This window comes from Rana temporaria, chromosome 2 (assembly GCF_905171775.1).
Source record: "Rana temporaria chromosome 2, aRanTem1.1, whole genome shotgun sequence".
In the NCBI taxonomy this organism is placed as follows: Eukaryota; Metazoa; Chordata; class Amphibia; order Anura; family Ranidae; genus Rana; species Rana temporaria.
Window position 1 is genome coordinate 498228768 of NC_053490.1, and position 5506 is coordinate 498234273.

General features: G+C 45.5%; 1 pseudogene; it reads left to right on the forward strand.

Annotated features, from left to right (window-relative positions):
• The first annotated feature begins 3744 nt into the window (after positions 1-3744).
• Positions 3745-3848, forward strand: LOC120929945 (annotated as a pseudogene).
• The last annotated feature ends 1658 nt before the right edge of the window (positions 3849-5506 follow it).

Sequence of the window (5506 nt, forward strand, 5' to 3'; positions counted from 1 at the left end):
CCGGGGACAGTGTTACTCAATCCATGGACTGTCCCCGGAAACCGGGGATGTCTGGTCACCCTACCAAAGAAAGGATTTCTCTTGCAGAGATTTCCTCATTCCATGATGGGACACAGACAGCAAAAAAATAACTGTGATGGTTTTAACCATTACCTAATCTATCGGCCAACCCTTCCAAAAACAGTTTTGGCTTTAGATACGTGTCAGTATTTCAGTGCATTGAGGTGTTTTGAAATTGTTTCCTTTTCTCATACGTTAAATAACAATTTTCCTAAACATATGACACTGAACATCAACTTGGAGTCTCCTTTGAACATTCTCCGAGAACTTTTAAACGACACAAATGGCATCTTATAAAAAGGTATCAAGCTGATTAAGCTGCTGTTGCAAAGAACATTTGACTAAATAAGGAGAAAGAGCAGAATCTCTTTTCTTTTTCTTTTTTTTCTGAGGCCAGGGATCGCTTATAAAATAAATGTAACCATATTCTGCAGAGATGGGAAATCTGGAAGACACTGGAGGCCTGATAGAAACCATTCTAGCTGGAGTTAGAGAAGGTTCTGCTACAGGTTGAATCAATAGCCTAGTCCATAGCTTTCTGTCCTATAGAGAGCTGCAAAGGTTGCTGGGAAAATAAACTATCCTCAGCTTTAAACATTATAACCAAGATGAATATACAGCCAGTTCACATGTGCTTCTGTGTTCCTTAAGAATACAGTTCTTCTTAACTTGGTCCGTAATTCTATATGGAATAATGTTTTCCTTTTCTCACCTTCCCCACATACCTTCTTCAGTTGTACGCTCTCATTATTTAATGTTCAACTTTTGCTCTTTGCCCCCAAGCTGTCTCGTATCATCATGAACTGTATGTGTCATGATTTTCAAGCAGAGCAGAAGTTCATCACATCATAGGGAAGAATGGGAGGGTTTTGTTTAACTTTACTATTTTTAATATCAGAGCAACTTTTGCAGGAAAAAAGTCCCACCGGGCCCATTCTTTCCTATGGTTGGTCCACACGCACAGTGCTTCTCAGACATCCAGGAAAGTACAAAGTCGGGCATAGGATCAAATTGAGTGCACACAGCAAGAACTGGACACAGTCAGGTTTTTTTCCCGCAAAAGCACTGTGGGCCAGATTCCCATACAATTGCGGCCGTGTAAGGTAACCCGTTTACGTTACACCGCCGCAAGTTTACAGTGTTAGTGCCCGATCCACAAAGCACTTACCTGTAAACTTGCGGCGGTGTATCGTAAACACGTCCGGCGCAAGCCCGCCCAATTCAAATGGGGCAGGTACCATTTAAATTAGGCGCGCTCCCGCGCCGGACGTACTGTGCATACTCCGTTCGCAATTTTCCCGACGTGCTTTGAGCGAAATACGGCGGCGCGACGTGTCTGAGAATCGCGACATGCGTAACGTACTTACGCCGGGAAAAACAAAAAATTCAAAAGCGACGCGGGAGCGACGGGCATACTTTAACATGGTGGAGTAATTTTACGCCATGTTAATAGCAACCCTAAATTTGCGACGTGAAACTAAGACTTGCGCCAACGTAACGACAAGAAAAACCTTTGTGGATCGCCGTAACTGCTAATTTGCATACCCGACGCTGGAATACGACGCAATCTCCACCCAGCGGCGGCCGAGGTACTGCATCCTAAGATCCGACGGTGTAAGTCCATTACACCTGTCGGATCTAAGGGCTATCTATGCGTAACTGATTCTATGAATCAGTTGCATAGATACTCTGAGAGATACGACGGCGTTTCAGAGAAACGCCGTCGTATCTCTTTTGTGAATCTGGGCCTGTGTCCCCAGGCAGATCCAGATAGCAAATCAGGATTGGGGCTAAAGGGCAAGTATTAAGGTAGATGGCTGCCACTCAGGAGGGAAATTTTAACCACTTCAGCCCCGGAAGAATTTACCCCCTTACTGACCAGAGCACTTTTTGCGATTTGGCACTGCGTCGATTTAACTGACAATTGCGTGGTCGTGCAACGTGGTATCCAAACAAAATTGATGTCCCTTTTTTCCCCACAAATAGAGCTTTTTTTTGGTGGTATTTGATCACATCTGCGGTTTTTATTTTTTGAGCTAGAAACAAAAAAAGAGCGAACATTTAAAAAAAAAAGCAATATTTTTTACTTTTTGCTATAATAAATATCCCCAAAATATATATAAAAAAACTAATTTCTTTCTCAAATTAAAAAGGAAAAGAACAATTTGGGAGAGAAGAACACTCCCAATTTCTTTCTCAGTTTAGGCCGATACATATTCTTCTACATATTGCTGGCAAAAAAAAATCGCAATAAGCGTATATTGATTGGTTTGCGTAAAAGTTATAGCGTCTACAAAATAGGGGATATTTTTATGGCATTTTTATTATTAATAATTTTTTTATTGGTAATGGCGGCGATCATCGATTTTTATCGTGACTGCGACACTATTTTGGAGCCATTGTCATTTATACACCGATCAGTGCTATAAAAATGCGCTAATTACTGTGTAAATGACACTGACAGAGAAGGGGTTAAACACTAGGGGGGGATCAAGGGGAAAGTTAACTCCGGGAGTTCCCGTCCTCTATTCAGCCCTGCTCTGTCTCTCTCCTGCTGTACAAAAGTGTTTTTATTCACCTGCTTCGCTCTGCTGTGTTAGTGAGCGGCAGAGGCAATTCGGCAGCCGGCCCTGGTTGTCACCCCTCTACCGGGGGGCACCCGGGTGCAGTCCACACCCCCCGAACCCCCATAGCGACGCCACTGGAATCACTGTCATAGTCGGTGTTACTACAGTGATCATTGTGGTCTACTGGGACCTATGCCAAGCAGCTGCATACTGACTATACGGGTTCATTATAATGACTGAGGTGATCAATGTAGCTGCACCAACTACAAGTGATTCTCTGCTTTCAGAGTGCTTTCACAGATATGGAATATGTATGCTTACATTGGTTCCAGAATTGAAGCAAAGTACCGTATATATTCGAGATTTTCAGCCCTTTTTTTAGGGCTGAAAATAGCCCCCTCGGCTTATACTCGAGTCAGTGTACCTGTCGGGTCGCGGGTGTCCATTTTTCAAAAGTCGTGGCTTCCCCCTGGTACGTGATAGGCGTTTGACACTGTGTTCCGCTACCGCCTATCACGGAGGTCCTCTCATCCTCTGACTTTCCCAGCAGACACTGTGTTCAGTGTTTAGCCTATCATGGATGTCCTCTTGTCCGAGGATGAAAGAAGGTCCGTGATTGGCAGAAAAAACTGAACACAGTGTCTGCTGGGAAACTGAGTGCGAGGATGAGAGGACCTCCGTGATAGGCGGTAGCCGAACACAGTGTCAAACGCCTATGATGGACCAGGAGGAAGCCGCGACTTTTGAAAACTGGACGACCGCGACCCGACAGGTATCACGGAACAAATGGGACCAGGAGGAAGCCGCGACTTTTGAAAAATGGATGCCTGCAGCCTGTCAAGAATACAGGTACACTGAGGCTGCAATGGGCACAGTGAGAATGGGCACAGTAAGGCTACAATGGGCACAGTATGAATAGGCACAGTAAGGCTGCAATGGGCACAGTATGGCTGCAATGGGCACAGTTAGAATGGGCACAGTAAGGCTGCAATGGGCACAATACGACTGCAATGGGCACAGTAAGGCTACAATGGGCACAGCGAGAATGGGCACAGTAAGGCTGCAATGGGCACAGTAAGGCTACAATGGGCACAGTGAGAATTGGCACAGTGAGGTTATCGCTTCTCTGCCTTTTGGCTAAGATCAAGTGCAGTACCTGTTCTTATCAGTTGTCAGAGAAGCGCTGAAGCACCTCCGTTGGGAGGGTGGATGCAATCCAATGACGTAATAGCACCTGGAAGGGTGGTTTCAGCAGGGACTACGCCGAGCTGCCCGACAGATACTTGGGGCCGGCCAATGGTCAAGTCTGAAAGGGGCGTAGGGGCACTCTCCCCGAGCCTCCGGAGCTCCCGATCCTTCCTGGTGGAGTTGGAGAAGGGGACTGTGACTGTCCGGGTCGTGTGTTAAGGTCCGTTGGAAAGCCTGTGGATATAGTGCCCCTGGAGTGGCAGTCCAGGGGTGCCATACATTGCACGAGTGTTGAGGGGCACTCATCGTGTGGCACCTTTGTCACTGATCTCCACATACACCTTTAAAACACCTGCCTCTAGGGCCGAGCCTTTTGGCTAGGACCAGGGGAATTTTTGTTTCCTGGCCAACGTATTTCACGTTGGTCACTTTACCTCACTTCTCCCATCTTCCTTCTTCCCCACTTTCTTATTTATTTTCCCCTGTGTGTCACATTACGTCTTTTTTTGTTTGGTGCACTGCACTTTATGTGTGATGAGTAGGGTGCTGGTCCTCGGGCCTGCTCTGAAAGTCTTGGGAGTGGGTGGACATGGCCTTCTGGCTTAGGTCGCCCGCTCTTATGGGGTCTCCCTTTGGGGGAGCCTCAACGAGGAGGGTTCTGTTTTGGCAGTCCCTCCAAGGATGTTGGGTCCATGTGGCTTCAGCTGCATGGGACACTGTTACTCGAGTCCCTGCCAGGAGCCTAACGCCCCGGGGGATCAGAGTTGGGCCCTTTTCGGAGGGCCAATTGACGATGCACCTCTTTATGTGTGTGCACATTTTTCCTGCACCGGGTGGAGTTTTTGGGTTGTGTTTTGCCCGCCACAGGCTTTTCAATAGAAAAAAAAAGGTTGCAAATGGGCACAGTGAGGCGTGCAAATGGGCACAGTGAAGCTGCAAATGGGCACTGTTGACCCTCTTTTCCGCTTACAGTAGCTGCTGCTACTGTAAGGCTTATACTCGAGTCAAGACATTTTCCCTGTTTTTTTGTGGTAAAATTAGGGCCTCGGCTTATATTCGTGTTGGATTATACTCTAGTATATACGGTAACTTTGCAATAAAATCCATTCCTGGCATTCAGTTTTATAATGACTAGCCAAAGTGTTACAGTGTTGCACAGAAAATCACAAGACATTTTTGGTAAAACAGAAGTACATCTTCAAGCAATTTTATTTTTCAACTTCAGTTCCCCTTTAAGAGGACCTGTTGGTTGTCCCTGCATGACCAAAGCACAGGTTCACTTTAAAATTATAACATTTCTTATTCCTTGCAAGCAAAATACATTTTTTGCTTCATGTTATGATTATTCGTAGCTTTCACATTTCTCGGCTGCAGCTCTGGATTAGGAAAGGAATTAGAAGATAAGGTCTAGGGGCATATTCATGGCTCACATCTGGGGAGTTACGTAACTGATAAACTATGAGGAATCCAGCTTTGGACTGTTTTCATACAGCAGATGGAGCAGCTGCATGGTACATACAGTACAGCAGAATCCGTTGGTCTGTGATACTGCAGCTTTGGTGTTCTCTTCAGCAAGATCACGTTTTTAAACAAGAGAAACCTAGCTGACTCTCTAAATTAGATGACAGAATGGCCACATTGTGCGAAATTATCTTTCAAAAAGTTTATACATTTTTTGCTTTTAATCATTT